The sequence below is a fragment of the Malaclemys terrapin genome, chromosome 5, assembly GCF_027887155.1.
Source record: "Malaclemys terrapin pileata isolate rMalTer1 chromosome 5, rMalTer1.hap1, whole genome shotgun sequence".
Taxonomy (NCBI): domain Eukaryota; kingdom Metazoa; phylum Chordata; order Testudines; family Emydidae; genus Malaclemys; species Malaclemys terrapin.
The window spans coordinates 129,642,624-129,661,996 of record NC_071509.1 but is presented as its reverse complement, the minus strand read 5'-3'; the positions used below and the strand labels follow the sequence as shown (position 1 = coordinate 129,661,996).

The window sequence follows — 19,373 nt, the reverse complement described above, 5'->3', positions numbered from 1 at the left end:
TGCCTCATTCTAGAAATGCAGCTTTTGCAGGGCTCTCATTTCTATTGATTGTGATTAAAATAGTCCAGGAAAGCTGGACCCAAGTCTTACAGAACAGATCAAGCGTCATAGCGTATATGACACATGCCATCCCACTGGGAGAAAGCATCATTGCTGACTCAGTAAAACACTATGAGATCAGAAAGGCTTCCACGTTAGAAACCTACCAGTCATAAAAGAACAAATGAGTTTACTTTGGAAGACCGTATGGATGGGATCCAATTATGAACCCATGGGGAGGGCATGAGAGTGCATAGAATGGGGTGGCTCTTCTCTTAATTTAATGATGAACACCTTTTTCTCTGTTTATTTTTAAAAGCATTTCAAATCAGGTTATTTTAGGAAGTAACTCTTTGCAGGATAGCTCAAAGCAAACAGCCCTGCTTGCTGCTAGCACAGATCTCTGTGTAGGCTCAATGAACTCTAGTATTATTACAGTAGCATCTACAGACCCCAGCCATGCTAGGCACTGTGCATACATGTAGTAACAGATAGGCCCCTGCTCCAAAATTCTAAATAGACAAAGGCTGGGAGGGGAAAGAGAGGTGGAATAACTTGCCTAAGGTTCACACATCAGAGCTGGGGATAGAACAGAAGTCTACTGAGTCCTAATCTAGTGCCCTACCATAGAGTTTAAAGCCAAAAGGGGCAGGTAGAGTACCTAGTCTAACCTCCAGTCTAGCACAGGTCCTTATATTGCATGCCAGTTATCCCAGTATTGAGTTCAATAAGTTGGGTTTGGCTAAAGCATATCTCCCAGAAAGGCATCCAGTCTTGACTTGCAGACATCCAGACATGGAGAATCCACCACCATTTCTCTTCGTAGTTTGTGCCAATGACTAATCACCCTGACTGTTAAAAAAAAAAAAAAAAAAAAGTATGTCTTATTTCCAGTTTGAATTTCTGGCGTCGGTTTCTAGCCAGCGGTTCATGTTATGATTTGCTCCACTAGATTAAAGAACCCCTTAGTACCCAGTACTTTCTCCCCGTGACGATACTTATACACTGTAATCAAACCACTTCTCAATCTGCTTTTTGAGAAGCTCAACAGATGGAGCTCTCTAAAGTCTCTCATTGTTAGGCATTTTCTCCAGCCATCAAAACATTTTTGTGGCTCCTTGTTGCACCCTCTCCAATTTTTCAACTAAACCCTGCTGCTTCTCTGTAGGGAGGCCATTGCCCCTGCTAGGAGTCTGCCCCGCATTCCTAGCTCCACCGCTCCTTTGCAAGTGCACGCACAAGCCTCAGCTCCTTCTCAGGCCTGTTTGGATCTTTGTAGGGGTTGTCCCCCGATAAGCGCCTTGGCATAGGCTTGAACGTTGCTGATTTGAAACCTGCTTGGGTAAGTCTGTTATTAAACAAAACAAAGGTATGTAAGAATCAACATTGCTTTTTGTGTTTGTTTTCAGAAGACAATTGGTCCCACCCCACCCAACCCGAGACTGAGAAGTCAGATTCAGACTTGTGCAGGCAGAGGAGTGAGCATTTTGGGAGTGCAGATGCAGTGCTGCTCTCTTGGTGTGTGTTCATTGAGCATGCACTGATCTGTGTTAGCACAGGCTTACCCTGTAGATAGATGAGCCCTGGGGGATTGTTTTATGTTAATGGGGCTTTCAAAACAGCCAGTCAGATTCTCAGCTGATGGAAATCAGTACATCTCCAATGAAGTCAATAGAGCTAAGCTGGTTTACCACGGCTGAGGATCTGGCCGTACATCCTGTTCCAGAAACTCATCATAAGAAATGCAGAGAAAAGCTTATAACACATGCTGGGGGGAGAGAATGTCCAAAATGACAGCACGTGCCATCAGTAGCAATGGCCACTTCAGCTGACAGGACCCAGGTTTGCCCTCAGCTACCTCTGCATACAGCTCTCAAGGCAGGGAGCCAATTAGAGCTGTGTATGCGCATGTGAGAGCAGAACTGGGTTAGCTGCATAAGAAATTAGACTGTTAGGGTGTGATCCTGCAAAGTGCTGGGCACTCTCCACTCCCACTGGCTTCCATGCAGGATCAAAGTCATAGGATGGAAAACACAGAAACCAACACCTCACTCCTCTAGTTTGAAATTATGAAAATATTTAAAAACCCCTGAACCTCACCATATTTTAGAAAGGGAGCAAACAAAGAGATACTTACAATCTTTGGCCATTTCAGGCAACCCTTACTGACTCCTACAGAGTAACAAAGCTTTAGTTTTCTTTGTAGACTATGGAGAGATGGCTGAGGGAGAATGAATATAATGCTGCACTAAGCGCAGAGAGGAGAAAGTAAGTGTGAGCTGTTTTAAATGTTTAACGTAGTATTATGCTGTTCTTTGTACTTTTGTTTCTTGTTTTTCTTCGATGTGGTTTCTTTAGTTGCCTAACATGGACTGGTGTGTGATGTTACAAAATAAATAACTGGTATTGTTTTGATCTAGCAGTTTAAAATTCTCCATTTGAGCAGCTAATATGGGACAGGGAGAACACAGGGACACTTTTTTAGATTTACTGCCTGGTTTAATCATTGTAGGCTTAATTGGGCAATGGGCGCTTCACCAGCTACTATAATTGCAGTAATGAAAATACAAAAATGGTATCAACAAAGAACAGCAAGTGCAGTTATACTAGCTAGCACAAAATCATTAAAGCTATTAATCCTTCAAAGTATAACTGGATCATCTGAGGTCAGGAAAACATTTCCCCCAGGTTAGAGTACTGCATAATTAGCAGCATTCAGGAGATGTTAAGACTTCCTTTCCTTTAACACTTGTGTCAATTGACTAAAGCCAGATTCTACTACCTGCATTCAATGTGACCATTGGTAAAATAAGGTTTGGTGCCATTTAGTGTGAGTAAGTGTGGTAGAGTCTGGTTTAGTGTTTTTATGGAATCTGGATATGCAAATTGATACTGCTATTTGAAATTTGAATGACAATGGCATTAGGCCCCTGGGGAGTGTACACTGATGTTACAGTTGTGTAGTAAAGTGCTAAAAAACCCAGGAAATGTTAATGTTAGGGTTAACTGTACAAGCTAATCTCTGCCCCTTTGTGCATTACAATAATCTTTAAATATCATCTACTACAGGTGCATCTACTACTTTTTGGCCTGAGGGCCACATCGGGTTTCCTAAATTGTATGGAGGGTCAGTTAGGGGAGGGGGTAGTGACCCGGCCCCCACCTCCTATCTGCCCCCCTGGGACTCCTGCCCCATCCAATCTCCCCTGTTCCCTGATGGCCCCCGCAGGACCCCTACCCCCATTCAACCCCCTGTTTCCCCCCCCGACCGCCTCGACCCCTATCCACACCCCTGCCCACCACCCCAAACTCCCCTATCCTTTATCCAACCCTCCATGCTCCCTTCCCGCGCTGCCTGGAGCACCGGTGGCTGGCAGTGCTACAGCCGCGCTGCCTGACTGGAGCCAGCCACACTGCCGCCGCCATCACGCAGCACAGAGATCGGGTCAGGCCGCGGCTCTGCAGCTGTGCTGCCCCAGGAGCTCACAGCCCCGCCGCCCAGAGCATTGCGCCGGCGGCGGGGCAAGTGAGCTGAGGCGGCGGGGGAGGGGAAACAGTGGGGGAGGGGCCGGGAGTAGCATCCCGGGCCAGGTGCTTGGGGGCCGGTCAGGACAGTCCTGTGGGCCAGATGTGGCCCACGGGCCATAGTTTGCCCACCTCTGATCTACTATTTCATATACAATATCTCATACAAGTTATTCTACAGCTGTGTACACATATGGTGGGTTCTGCATGTGCTTCAAAAGCACATCAAGCCTGTTCTTATTATCAGTTTGATCAATGACAGGCAAGCTTAGTTTCTGTTTTAATGATGTCTTCACGTGTGTTGTCCTCAGGCTTGTTGTACATTCCGTTAATAACTGCAGAGTGCAGTTCAACAATAGATTCATGCACTCTTCTGTGGTTACTTTTTATGTGGTGATGTTCGTTCTACTCCGTAATCTTTGAAGTATGTGCTGATTGTTACCCACTTATTGGCTTTAGCTGCAGGATGCTTACTCAGGGCCAGCCATAAGCTGCTCATATCTTGCACCCACAGTTCTCTCCCGCCTCCCTCCAGGTTACACAATACCCCCCCAAAAAGAGGGCAGGAGGCAGGGCCATGCCTCGATATACTGGCCAATGGAGCTGACTGACTGCCCAGGGAAGCAACTTGCACCCCATAAGTGGTGGTAGGCTGCCTCCAAGGGCTCCCTTTAGGATGGTATGGCTGCATATCAGCCTCAACGCAGGTTAATTGCTAAATGGCACAGCTGACCCCAATGCCAGTCTTAGTTCCTGTACTAAAGACCCATCATTAAACCCATCTTCCTGTGCCTTCTCAGAACATACCATAAATCATGTGATTATTTTATTCAATCATCTGTCACATTGGTCAACGGCATTAATGAATGTATATGACTAGGACAGGGAGCATTTATGGGCTCCCTTGTCTCCATTTATCTCAAAATTGTCTCTATTTAAATTTCAGATGAACAATGTTTTTTATTTGCTATTAAAGAACAGCCTTGAATCCCAGAAATAGTCTCTGGGAGAAATAACAATGCTCAATGTAATTAGCAATGTTGTCATTGCTGTCTGTCATGAACAGAATGTCACTGTCTAGGGATACGCATCTGTCCTTCAGCCAAGTTTGGACCATGTTCTAACTTTTCTAATCACATACACACAATGAATATGGAAATGTACAGACTGATCCCTCATTCTATCATGTTCTCTGCTCTATCAGAAAGCAGAGTACGTGGCATTCCATAAATGGAAACACCCAGAGGTGAAAGTAAGCCGGTCTGGTCCGGTACAGTGTACCGGCAAGAGCCGGAATGCTGTGCTGGACTGGACAGGCTTCTCCAGTGGTGATTTAAAGGGCCCAAGGCTCCAGCCGCTGCGGGGAGCCCCAGGCCCTTTAAATCGCTGCCGGAGCCCTGCTGCCGCTACCCCAGCCTGAGCCCTGCCGCCCCAGGGTAGTGGCGGCAGTGCTCCCACAGTAATTTAAAGGGCCCGGAGCGCCGCGGCGGTTAGATCCCCGGGCCCTTTAATTCACCCCTGAGCCCCGGGGCTCCCAGCCACCTCTGCAGCTGATAGCTCCGGGGTGATTTAAAGGCCCTGGGGCTCCCAGCCACACCTGGAGCCCCAGGGCCTTTCAATCTTGAAAGCCCCCGCCTCTTCCGGTTGAGGCCACGCCTTTTCCGGTTGAGGCCACGCCCCATTTAGGACTCCGGCTTACTGGTAAATCCTTTAAGTTACTTTCACCCCTAGAAATACCATCTCCTTGGAATGAATTTTCCAAGGATTGACAATTTGCAGTGAAAGGATGAAACAGACTTCTCTCCCACAAGGCCTGATCCTGCAAATCCTTATCTTCACAAGTAGCTTTTATTCACATGGGTAGTGCCACTGACTTCACTGGGATTATTTGTATGAGCATCTGCAGTGCTTTGGCCTTTTATTCCATTTCCTAAGGTAATTATAGAGCCCTAGCGTATATCTGTGACTTCTGTCATACAGGTGTAATGAAGCCCTGTATCAATTTGTATTTCTGCCCTCCCTCTATTACATGGGCTGTAGAATTGTTCGTAGCTTTGCAATTTGAACAAGTAAAAATATAAAAAATGAAAATTCTTGCTAGCCAGCCTTGGTGAACGTATGTTAACAATTGAAATGAAAGCTCTTTTCATCAACTGATAACATTTAAGATGGAATTTTTTTAAGTCCCTGTACTCTGCATTATCAGGTACTCTAAGATGTCTTAGTAGAGTTCTGTATGTTACCTAATGAATATCATATTCCAATTACATATAATAAAAGGAAAACCTTTGTAACACAATATTAAGTTTGAACATATATAGCATTGCTCTCAGCCCGAGAAGTTAAGATACTAAAAAGCAAAGATTCTCATAGCAATGTTAACTCACATACAGAGTTGCATGTACACCTGCATATATTCACAGTAGGCATTCCTGGCAAAAAAAAGCTGTTTGTGAAAAATCAAAGCTGGGCTATTTAGCAGACAAAAGTCAAGAAACCCATAGTTTAGGGTGAGCTTTCAATCTTAACTTTGCCACCTTGCACTTGTGCAAGCTCAACTCCCCTTTGTGCCTTTGAAAATCTCCCCTAGCATCTAATCTGGATGGAATTGCTTTGAATTTACACCAGGGTAACAGAGCAAGATTTGGCTCTATGTGTCATGATCAGAAAGGAACATTAAAAGTACACAATAAAAAGGTACTCCAGTATTTGAAAAAGCATGTGGTTACTCAGGGTTAGATTGTCACTTTGCGATCTGCCCTGAGCAGGGAGATGTCCAGGAAGCAGATTGTTACGCTCCAACACACAAGGGGTCTCCCCTGCTGCTCTGAGCCGGAAGTAAACAATGCTGGGTCTATACCGGGTAGGCAACCTATGGCACGCATGCCGAAGGCGGCACGTGAGCTGATTTTCAGTGGCATGCACACTGCCTGGGTCCTGGCCACCAGTCCAGGGGACTCTGCATTTTAATTTAATTTTAAATGAAGCTTCTTAAACATTTTAAAAACCTTATTTACTTTACATACAATAGGTTAGTTATATATTATAGACTTCTAGAAAGAGACCTTCTAAAAAGGTTAAAATGTTTTACTGGAACGCGAAACCTTAAATCCGAGTGAATAAATGAAGACTCGGCACACCACTTCTGAAAGGTTGCCGACCCCGGTCTATACAAATGCAGTGACCATTACACCGCATGCAGGTGCAGTTATGCTGACCAGCACATTGTGGGGTCAGAGTCAAAGCTTTGCTTAGTCTTACCCTGTCCTTTCCCACCTTCCTGCACAGAGGATGAGGGGAAAGTAGTATCTGTGTGGAGTATATTTCCCATCTCACGCTGCAATTCAACGTACAAATACCCTGTACAAGGCAGGGCCTTACTCACCCTGTCCCCCTCCCACACCCTTAGCTCCTTGTGCAGCTGTGTGGTGCCAGTGATAATCTAGCCCTTAATTAAACAGAATATTATAATGCATGTGTGCAAAGGGGCAAAGGTTGAATGTTTGCCCTTATTTGTGCATGTCTTGATTTTTCGCTGTCTGACTACACAACCTTTGTTTTTCTTCAGAAGTTTTCTAAAAGCATTTTTCAGTTTTTAATTCCACGGAGGTCAATGAGGTTACTCTGGATTTCAGATGGGTAACGGAGCTGAGTGGGCTCCATGCTTGCCCGTGATATGGCGTCTGCACGGGAAAAAGGCATGAAATGATTGTCTGACATTGTTTTCACGGAGGGAGGAGCGACTGACGACATGTACCCAAAACCACCCATGACAATGTTTTTGCCCCATCAGGCATTGGGAGCTCAACCCAGAATTCCAATGGGCAGCAGAGACTGCGGGAACTGTGGGATAGCTACCCACAGTGCACCGCTCCATAAGTCGATGCTAGCCATGGTAGTGAGGACGCACTCCGCTGACTTAATGCGCTTAGTGTGGACATTCGCAATCGACTGTATAAAATCGATTTCTAAAAATTGATTTCTATAATATCGACCTAATTTCATAGTGTAGACCAGGGGTCAGCAACCTTTCAGAAGTGGGGTGCCGAGTCTTCATTTATTCACTCTAATTTAAGGTTTTGCGTGCCCGTAATATATTTTAACGTTTTTAGAAGGTCTCTTTCTATAAGTCTATAATATATAACTAAACTATTGTTGTATGTAAAGTAAATAAGGTTTTTAAAATCTTTAAGAAGCTTATTTAAAATGCAGAGCCCCTCCGGACCGGTGGCCAAGACCCGGGCAGCGTGAGTGCCACTGAAAATCAGCTCGCATGCCGCAGGTTGCCTACTCCTGGTGTAGACATATCCTTAGAATAGGATTTGGATCATAATATGAGGAACAAGGTCGTTTTAAAATAAGGCTCTCCCAAACTTCAGTGTAAACTAATCAGGATCTTCTAATTAATAGGCTCACTTCTGCCTCCTCATGTGACAACCATCATTACTTCTTGACCACGGATGGTTAACTTGCATGTAGTTGCTGTAAGCATTCCCTTTCCTTCCATTTACAGAAAGAAGCAAATGGTATTTACTGGCTTCCTCTTTCCTGTGTCATGACTTTCATTTTTCTTATCAGCAAACTAGAATAGCCACTTAGCAGAAAATAATGACTTCATAATAATATAGTGGCTTGAAAATGCTTTTGTAAACTGTATTTGCTGTATTGCTGAGTATGAACCAAATAATATATAACTGTGAAATTTAGTTTGATTGCACAAACTGTATGCACTATAATGAAAAGGTGTGAAAACAATAAAACATTTTTCTCCTAATAAGTGATCAAACAAAAATCTGATCTACGTACATTTGCCATTCTCATGACTTTTAAAAAAATATCTCGTTATTCCTTAATTATAAAGCATATATAGATGCTCAGCAAATAGATTAGATGCTTATATGAGTATTCCAGTGTCTCTTCTGGAAAAATAACATAAAACTGTCATGTCCGACGCAATCAGTGATCCATCTAGTCTCTAACAGTAAGCAGTACCAGCTGCTTCACAGGAAGGTACAAGAAAACATTTAGAGGACAATTATGGAAATACCTGCCTGTACGCAGGGAAGTTTCTTCCCAACTCCATGAGATGTGGTCCGAAGCATTTATTAATTTTTAAATGTATCTGATGTAAGTGTGGTAATTCTGATTACCCAAATAAATATCTTCTTTGAATCCAACTAAGCCCGTGGCTTCATTAATTCTGTAGCAATGAGTTCTACAGATTAGTCTTGTATTGTGTGCAAAAAATAATGATTAATTTAAAATGTGTTGCCTTTCAGTTTCCTTGAATGGTGTTTTGTTCTTGATTATGAAAAAGGATAAACCGGAGTACCCAAATTACCTTCTATATGTTGCTCATAATTTTGTGTATCAGTAACAGGCCCTCACTCATTTTCTGTCTAAAGCAACCAACCCAGTCTTTTTAAACTTTCTCCATAGAAAATTTTTTCCATACCTCTGTACTGCACAGAGGTTTTCACTGGGCAATCTACAAGAATTCCCAGCAATGTTACCTAAGGCCATAGGAATGGATTTTGCTGCTGTAATTTTGGACGTAGGAACATTTAAAAAAATTTTTTTAACCTAGTCTTTTTAACTGAAACGGATTAAAACATTCACTGGGTCTGATTTTTAGAATACCAGTATATGAAAATGTGACTTTTTTCATTGTAAGGTTGCATTCTCACTTCTGGAGAGGAAACACAGGCCACTTCCTATTAAGATGACAGCTCTTGGGTCACATGTGAGTTGCTCATACAAGAGTCTCAACTAAAGCCTTATCTGCACACACAAGCTGAACTGACTTGACTGAATCAGGTTAGACATGGATTTAAGACTGTCCGCACAAATGGACTGCACTGATTTAATTGAATTGGTTTCTAAATTGATTTAATTACATTGGTACAATGCCTGTGTGTAGACAAGCCATAAGAGTTCAGTCCCAGACTGGGAACCAAGGACACATGAATGCTATTTCTGACTGACACTTACTCATTCCCCCAGCGGCAGTGGGATTGTCACTTTCAATTGTATTTAGATTCCTATACCTCAACCATCATCTTAGTATATGAATACCACTTCACCTCTCCGGTTACATTTCCCCCTCAGTAAGATGGAGATCATAGACAGTGGCAGACAGAGTTCATTTAGCTCTTTGACAGCCTCCGGGAAGTATTTCACTGTGAACAACAAAGTTTGTGTGAAGATTTTGAATGGGGATTTCAACTGCTGGGCTTTTTTTTGTTTGTTTTAATGGATTAATGTGATTAGTCTGAATGGCCAAAATGTTTTCTTTGGAACCATCCTTTTAAGAAATGATCATATCTGGCTCTTTGGGGTTAGGGATTTATCCTTATGTTCTGTGTTTGAACAGCACCCAGAACAGGGTCCTGGTCTATGACTGGGGCTCCTATGTGCTACAGCGATACAAATAAATAACCATCCTCCATAAGGTTAGTCTACTACAGCTATACTTTGGCACCTAGATGAAAGTGGCCTGATTTGCAAAGGTGCCGAGCACCTATAGTTTCCGTGCTTCTGAAAATCAGGCCACTTTTATTTAGGAGCCAAAAGATGGACTTAGGAACCTAAGTCCTGGTCTTCACTACAAACTTAGGTCGACGTAAGCCACGATAAGTCAATCTAATAATGTATGTGGCTACACTACCGAGTCCCTTCCACTGACCTAAGTGGCCAGTAAAGTCAACTTCTGTACTCCACCTCAGCGAGAGGTGTAGTGCTTGATTTGACATCCATGGGTCGATATGGGGATAGTGTAGAAACTGAGTTGTGTAATTCAAATGAATTGGTCTCCAGGAGGTGTCCCACAGTGCTCTGCTGTGACCACTCTGGAGAGCACTTTCAACTCCACTGCATGTCAGCCGTTCCCCTGTTAAAGCCCCGGGAACTTTTGAATTTTCATTTCCTGTTTGATCAATGTGGAGAGCTCGCCAGCACAGCTGATCATGGAGACTCAAGGCCGCAAACGTGCTCCAGCATGGAGTACACAGGAAGTGGTGGATCTCATCGCTGTGTGGGGAGAAGAGTCTGTGCAGGCAGAGCTCCGATCCAGCAGTAGAAATGCTGACAACTATGCCAAGATCACACGGGACATGGGGGAGAAGGGTTACACGAGGGACACGCAGCAGTGCTGAGTGAAAATAAAGGAGCTTCGGCAAGCGTACCAGAAGACGAGGGAGGCGAATAGTCATTCTGGTTCTGCCCCACAGACATGCCGCTTTTACAAGGAACTGCATGTGACTCTCGGTGAGTCTCTCACCACCGAGAGTCACATGCAGTTCCTTGTAAAAGCGGCATGCCCAAAAGGCAGCGTGCATTCCTCCCAGGCGTCCTGGGCCACCTCGGGCCACAACGAGAAGGACGTTGTTGATGATGAGGAGAATGGGAGGCAGGCAAGTGGACGTACATGAAGTCGACTTAACTTTGTAGTGTAGACGTGGCCTATGTTTAAGCATCTAGGTTTGAAAATTTTGGCCAATATTTCTGAAGTCTAGTTTGGTTTTATTATGCTTAAACTTTTTCTCGTTTTGGATGCAGATGTAGGTTTGTCACATGTAGTGCAAGTAATGAAGTAAAAAAGCTGTGGATCAAGATGTTAGCTCCTGAAATGATACAAAGTTCTCTGTATTAATTAATGAGACAAAGCACTGTCTGTGCTTGTTACAGGCAGTATTTGCATCCCCTGCTAAATGATATTAAGCAATAAGGTTCCTTTCGGGTTAGATCATCTATCATGGACCCTGAAAAAGGTGCAGTACATAGTTGTGCTGCTCCTAGGAGCAAACCAGGGACCAAATTGTGATTCAGAGTTTCCCCCTTGCTCCAGCGGGGAAGTAACCTGCATCAGCACTTTAGCTGGTGCAACTTACTTGCCCCTCCATGCTGTGCTGACAGGTATGTTTTAGAGGCCATAGTCCAGACTACACCTGCTCCCCTATGCCAGCTCCCTACTCCACACTATATGGGGGAGAAGGGGGTTAGCTACCCAGTGAAAGATTCTCTCCCTGTTTTGCATTGCTAACCACAGCGTGGGCAGTGTTCACAGGGAGTGAGTGGGTGCTTTATGGCCCATATTCCCATATGTGGGCATGTGCCACAGGTTACTAGGTGGCCCATAATCATGAAGACTGGGAGGATGGACTATCTAGGCCAGTTGACTTCCTCTTGTCTAATGATATAATTTGACAAACAATCAGAGGCTAATGACCAGATTATGGGGGGAACTGCTCATTACACAGTCCAGGAGATTTGGAATAGTGAATCATAGGACTGGAAGGGACCTTGAGAGGTCATCTAGTCCAGTCCCCTGCTCTCATGGCAGGACTACGTATTATCTAGACCAGGGATCGGCAACCTTTGGCACGCAGCCCGCCAGGGAAATCCGTTGGCGGGCTGGGACGGTTTGTTTACCTGCAGCGTCTGCAGATTTGGCTGATCACAGCTCCCACTGGCTGCGGTTCACCGTTCCAGGCCAATGGGGGCTGTGGGAAGCGGCATGGGCCGAGGGATGTGCTGGCCGCTGCTTCCCGCAGCCCCCATTGACCTGGAATGGTGAACCGCAGCCAGTGAGAGCTGCGATCAGCCGAACCTGCAGATGCTGCAGGTAAACAAACCGTCCTGGGCTGCCAGCGGATTTCCCTGACAGGCCGCGTACCAATCCCTGATCTAGACCATTCCTGACAAGTGTTTGTCTAACTTGCTCTTAAAAACCTCCAATGATGAAGATTCCACAAGCTCCGTAGACAATTTATTCCAGTGCTTAACTACCCTGACAGTTAGGAAGTTTTTCCTAATGTCCAACTTAAACCTCCCTTGCTGCAATTTAAGCCCATTGCTTCTTGTACTATCCTCAGAGGTTAAGAAAAACATTTTTTCTCCCTCCTTCTTGTAACAACCTTTTACGTACTTGAAAACTGTTATCGTGTCCCCTCTCAGTCTTCTCTTTTCGAGACTAAACAAACCCAATTTTTTCAATCTTCCCTCATAGGTCATGTTTTCTAGACCTTTAATCATTTTTGTCGCTCTTCTCTGGACTCTCTCCAATTTGTCCACATCCTTCCTAAAATGTGGCACCCAGAACTGGACACAATACTCCAGTTGAGGTCTAATCAGCAGAGTAGAGCGGAAAAATTACTTCTCGTGTCTTGCTTACAATACTCCTGCTAATAAATCCCAGAATGATGTTCACTTTTTTTGCAACAGCGTTACACTGTTGACTCATATTTAACTTGTGGTCCACTGGAACCCCCAGATCCCTTTCCACAATACTCCTTCCTAGGCAGTCATTTCCCATTTTGTATGTGTTCAACTGATTGTTCCATCTTAAATGGAGTACTTTGCATTTGTCCTTATTGAATTTCATCCTATTTACTTCAAACCATTTCTCCAGTTTGTCCAGATCATTTTGAATTTTAATCCTATCCTCCAAAGCACTTGCAACCCCTCCCAGCTTGGTATCATCCACAAACTTTATAAGTGTACTCTCTATGCCATTATCTAAATTATGATGAAGATATTGAATAGAACAGGACCCAGAACCCATCCCTGCGGGACCCCACTCGTTATATCCTTCCAGCATGACTATGAACCACTGATAACTACTCTCTGGGAACCGTTTTCCAACCCGTTTTGCACCCACCTTATGGTAGCTCTGTCTAGGTTGCATTTCCCTAGTTTGTTTATGAGAAGGTCATGCGAGACAGTACCAAAAGCTTTACTAAAGTAGGGTTACCATATTTAGTGCCTCCGAAAGGAGGACACTTTAAAGGGGCCCCAGCCCCGCCCCTAGCCCCGCCCCCGCGCCCGCCCCAACCCCGCCCCCTCCCCAAAGTCTCCGCCCCCTCCCTTGCTTCCCGCGAACATTTGAGTCGCGGGAAGCCTGAAGCAGGTAAGGGTGTGTGTGTGGGGGGGGGGAGGAGGCGCGGCCCACCCCCGGCACCGCAGGTCCCCAGCCCGTCCCCCGAGCCCCCGGCCCGGCCCGGCACCGCCGGCCGAGCCCCCGACCCGGCACCCGAGTCCCCGGCCGGGCCCGGCACCGGGCCCCCCCGAGCACCGCCGGCCGAGCCCCCGGCCCAGCACCCGGCCACCCCGAGCACCGCCGGCACCCGACCCGGCACCCGAGCCGCCGGCCGAGCCCCCCGGCCCGGCCCGGCACCCGAGCCCCCGGCCCGGCACCCGGCCCCCCCGAGCACCGCCGGCCGAGCCCCCGACCCAGCACCCGGCCCAGCACCCGGCACCCGAGCCCCCGGCCCGGCACCCGGCCCCCCCGAGCACCGCCGGCCGAGCCCCCGGCCCAGCACCCGGCCCGGCACCCGGCACCCGAGCCCCCGGCCCGGCACCCGGCCCCCCCGAGCACCGCCGGCCGAGCCCCCGGCCCGGCCCGGCACCCGAGCCCCCGGCCCGGCACCCGGCCCCCCCGAGCACCGCCGGCCGAGCCCCCGGCCCGGCCCGGCACCCGAGCCCCCGGCCCGGCCCCCGGCCCCCCTGAGCACTGCCGGCCCAGCACCCGGCCCGGCACCCGGCACCCGGCACCCGAGCCGCCGGCCGAGCCCCCCGGCCCGGCCCGGCCCCGGGCCCCCCCGAGCACCGCCGGCCGAGCCCCCGGCCCGGCCCGGCACTGCCGGCCAGGCCCCCCAAGCCCCCGGCCCGGCACCGGGCCCCCCCGAGCACCGCCGGCTGAGCCCCCGAGCCCCCGGCCCGGCACCCGAGCCGCCGACCGCATGTCCGATTTTCCCGGACATGTCCGGCTTTTTGGGATTTCCCCCCAGACGGGGATTTGGAGCCCAAAAAGCCGGACATGTCCGGGAAAATCCGGACGTATGGTAACCCTATACTAAAGTCAAGTTATACCACATCTACCGCCTCCCCACATCCACAAGGCTTGTTACCCTGTCAAAGAAAGCTATCCGGTTGGTTTGACACAATTTGTTCTTGACAAATCTATGCTGACTGTTACTTATCACCAAGAAGCCATGTTGTATTACACAAGTAAGGCACAATGATTAGTAGTTCTGAAGATCCCACCTTAAATGCTTATCTGGTGAAAATAAACCTAGAGTGCAAACATTTGAACAGTAAACCCTGCCTCGGTTTGAGGTTCCTAGAGGCAGAGACAGCTGCTGGCTGGCCAGCCAGCCAAGCCCAGAAGTTACAACTACAAGTGCTGATCTTCTCTCTTAGCGCCTGTCTGCTGTTGTCAGCAAAAATCATGTTTACCGGGGCTGGGCCCATGACTTGGCACACCTATGTTACTCACCACCTCACAAGGCATGGTGAGAATTAACTCACTAGTCTTTGTAAAGATGGAAAGTGCAGCAGCATGTTAGTACAGTATTATGCATCAGTACTCTAGTTAAACAATAATGACTTGGGTGCAGAGCATTTCTTAGGAACAAATAAGAGGCTGGGAGGAGCTGATGGCCCAAGTTCCTGCAGAGAGGTTTATTATTGTTATTATAAACTGAAAACCAGAAAAAAATAGGCAGCGGGGTTTTTTTAATGGATGATGCAATTTTTATTGGAATGTAAAAAGCCTTCCTGGTGAATGTATGCCCTGAATATTAGCCAGGCAAATTGTTTGTTTGAATCCTCTTTCCATCCAGTTTATATAGTGAATCTGAAGCATTCTTTATTTTTGCTGAGCTCAGCTGACAGAACTTTAACACACACACTCACTGGTGTTCTTGTATATATATATTTTGTCACACTGCTCCTTTTTCCTAGTATAGTTAAAGCTGCTTTTAATGTGTTTTGAAAACAAATTATTAAGGTTCCAAAATCCAGTTTTTAATAAATTAATTTCCACAGTTGATACAGTAAAGTAAAAATTAAAGTCATGATAATTTGAGGCCTCTTCCAACCAGGTGCTTGGGAATACAGTGGGGACTGAGGGCATTCAGTACTTTACAAGATTAAGCCAATGGTTCTTTATGGTATCATACATGTGTATGACACAGATTTGTTTTGTGTTTTTGCCTATCTTGAAAGCATACAAAGTGATGCTCTTGATTAGCTAAGAAGTAATTGTTGTGCTCAGGCTCTCAGCTTCAAAAATGTTTTCTAATGCTTATAGTACTATATAAAAATGTATATATTTGTCATTAGGTCTGATTACTAACAATATTTTGTAGCTTCACTATGTACTTTGCTCAATGCAGTGTTGTTGTAGCCGTGTTGGTGCCAGGATTTTTTTCCTGATATTTGAAAAGTACATAATAAAAGAGGTCATCAGACACTTCACAGAACAGATATAAAAGCAAAACCAGCCGTCTTCTGATAAAAAGAATATAATGGAAAAACAAAATGGGTTTTTTGCACCTCAAGTGCTCTTCAAAGGTGTTATGGCCATTCCATGTTTCTTACTGTTCCAAGTAGCTTCAGGGCATATCAGAGCCTCTGGCAGTTTTCAGTGGCACCATGGATTTCTTTTACTGATATTAAATAATGTATGTGTATTTCAAGTGTATATAAATGAAGGCTGCAATAGTCAGTAGTCTACTGAAATTAACAAAGTACTCAAGCTTTACTTTTGTGACTTATGAACTTGTATAGATTTATTAAGCATATTTGGTGATACTTTGATTCATTCTCGTAACCTCTCCTCCCTCTAATGGCTACACTCATTATCCTTCATTACAGGTCAACATAAAAAAGTGACATAAAACATAACATCATCCTTCACTGAAGGACACTAATGTCCTTGGACCTGTACGTTACAGAGAAAAAGACAAGGAGCAGATCCTCAACAGCTGTAAATTGTCACAGCCGCATGGCCCACAGCCCATGCACCTATGTTGCTTATGTTTTAAATTAGACAGAGCAGGGATCTCAAACTTTTTCCGCATGTGGATGGGGCAACATGTTAACAGAGGTTGTCTTGTGGATGCCTCACTTCCATTTGTGATCATGCATTCCACCTTCATTCCCATTCCCAACTGCGCTGACCACTGCACTGCACCCCACCCCCTTCCATTCATTCCCTCAACTGTGGCAAACATAGCAGCTAGTGATATAGAAGGATAATAGTAATGTATTCAATGTATTTCAGTTTTCTTGTAAAGTAATTTTGCAGTTGGAAATAAGGGGAGTCAGCATCATATCACCAGTCAACTTTCCATGGACCATTAGCAGGTACTCCACAGACCATGGACCACAGTTTGGGGGGACAAGCAGTATATTTCACTAACTGCTAATTGGAAAAGGTACAGCTTCAAAAGATTGCAGACATGGGCTTGTTTTTATTAATCTGGTTAGCTTGGTGCATTTGCTTTGAAAGACTCCATAGAGGAAATGTATTTTAAGGACATAATCAAAATTGTGTTATATACCTTTAATCATGCAAATTTTTAAGGAAAAATGACTGTCAGGATGAGGTTATTGATAAGAATGAGATGACTAAATCATATAGAGCGTGGGGGGGGCAGGACAGAGGATAAAAATTATAATAGAGGATGAATAAACTGGAATGTAAAGGGAGGAAAAAACAAAATCAAGAGTCTGACTATAGAACTAGAAAATGTTGAAATAATATACATAAAATGAAACTATAATACCAGCCTGAGATTTTAACTGAATGAAGAAACTGACTGTGTTTTGCACTAGTAGTTATCCATATCAACAGAATTCTTGATTTTAATTGTATGTATTGTTTCACCATTACTAAGAAAACTCTTATAAGGTGAGAAGCATTTGGCCCTTTGTTACCAAATGAACAAGAACTGTGATCTAGAATCACAATCATCACAGTGTATGACAGATATAGCAGAGATTTGTTTGGACATTTATTTATAATCAAAATAAATTATCATCTGAGCAAATTAATTTTAACATAAACTAGACGTTTTAAACTTCTGCATGTTATATGTATGAATAATTCTTGGAATCATATTCTAGGTCTTAATGTAGCCACATATAACAATGTGATCACTGCACTGGTGTCTTAAAATGGGAGTAAAAACAATACCAATACTTTGCACTTCTATAGTGTCCTCTATCTAGCATCTCAAAGAATTCTGGATCTGATTGCCATCCCTATTCTGAGTAGGATCTTACTCTGCAAGTGGTTTCACTGTTTTTTTTTGTTTTTTTTTTAAGTCCCTGAATGACTTGCCGAAGAATATAGACAAAGCCTGTGTCAGAGCCAGAAATCCCAGTCCCTAACCACTATGGGGCTTTTAAATTCTTCTTTCTGTCTTAACATACATACATACATATATATATGTGTGTGTGTTATGTTAAGACAGAAAGAAGAATTTAAATATCTAAATTTATTTTTATATATATATATAATAATTATTTTGTGCACATGAGCCATTTATGAACATAGTATTCAACATTAACTGAATACTTGCATATCTAATTCCATTTCAGTGGCAAAGGAAATAAAGCTGACTGGTGATTTTATAAGATTATTTATCATGCTTCCTCATACTCTCCAACTCTAGATATGGGTTTGATCACTCTATCCTCAATCCAGCAAAACAATTAAGCAGATGCTTAACTGTAAACAAGGCCGGGTAAGGGATAGGCACAATACACTTGTGCTTATAGGGCCCCAATTCCTGGAGTCATGTGATCAAAGATCACATTGCCACCCCTGCCTCTCTAGGGGTGGGTGAAGAGAGGAACCTTACTGCCACGCTTGAGATTACCAGGGGGCCCCATGCCACTGCCCCCGTCTCATTGGAAGAAGAGGGACAGGGACTGGGGGTGAGGCCATGGGGGGAAGAGCAAGAGGTGTTCCTAGGGTCCCAGATTGCCTGGCCCTGACTTTCAGCATGTGAGTAGTGCTATTGAGGTGAAGCTTAAAATGAAAACTTAAGTGCTTTGCTGGATTGGGGTCAGAGTGCTCAGAGTCTTTTAGGATCCACTCATATAGCTTCAAAAAGAGAACTGATACTCAGTTCTATCCTTGATCTTGCTTATTTAATTTCCAAATTTCCAGCTTTTCCAATAGAACTACGAAAGGATTCCAGTTTGGCATCTAAGGCTCCAATTCTGCAAGCTGCTCCAGTTAAGCCACGGGATCCACCCCCGTGAAACAGCTTGCAGGACCCGCACCAAAGTAATTTTCCAGTCCATTATATCCTCCATCAAATTCCTGACTTCTCTGCAAAGGGGGGCATGGAGCAGCGTGCACGTTGCACTCTCAGTCAGTACTGGCCTGAGTAAGCTAATGATCCAACCATGGGACGAAATTTGGTGATGAATCCTAGTCACGTGCCACCTGAGGCACATTGCACATACGCTAAGGAGATTCTTGCAAACATTTCATCCATTGATATTTCCCCTATGGCCCTACGAACAGATGTGAATCGCTCTGCATTCCCTTGTCCTTATCTGGGCTGTAATCTCAACAAGAAATTTACTCTCATATGAATGGGCAAATCTTCCATTGAAGTCAATGGCTCCTGACTTCAATATCAATGAGACTTGCGTGTACTTACATCAAGGCTGAATACAGCCATTTATGCCTTTTAGGTCCATTTTTCAGATTTTCTATATCCTAGTACAGTCAAACCTCGCAATAACGCGCCCTGGGACAACGCGAATTCGGATATAACGTGATCATAAGTTGGCTCCCCTTTAAAGCTGTAATACTGTTCGCGTTTTGCTGGAATACTTTTTTTTACGCCATGTATAAATAAACCGTGTTCTTCCGGTCTTATAGGATAAAGTGACTTGTGGCCATTGCAGGCCCATTGCACTTAGTTCTCAGGTTGTACATGTGTATGGTGTTTGTTTATGAACTTGTTATTAATTTCCTATATTTTTAAAAATATTTTACCGTT

The 19,373-nt window shown here is 44.9% G+C and overlaps 1 long non-coding RNA gene across 1 annotated transcript; it reads left to right on the top strand.

Annotated features, from left to right (window-relative positions):
- The first annotated feature begins 1,229 nt into the window (after positions 1-1,229).
- LOC128838507 (uncharacterized) lies at positions 1,230-8,725 on the top strand. Its single transcript, XR_008445196.1, has 3 exons — positions 1,230-1,381; positions 2,246-2,307; positions 7,975-8,725. It is a non-coding gene; the product is annotated as an uncharacterized LOC128838507 (long non-coding RNA).
- Positions 8,726-19,373: the final 10,648 nt, after the last annotated feature.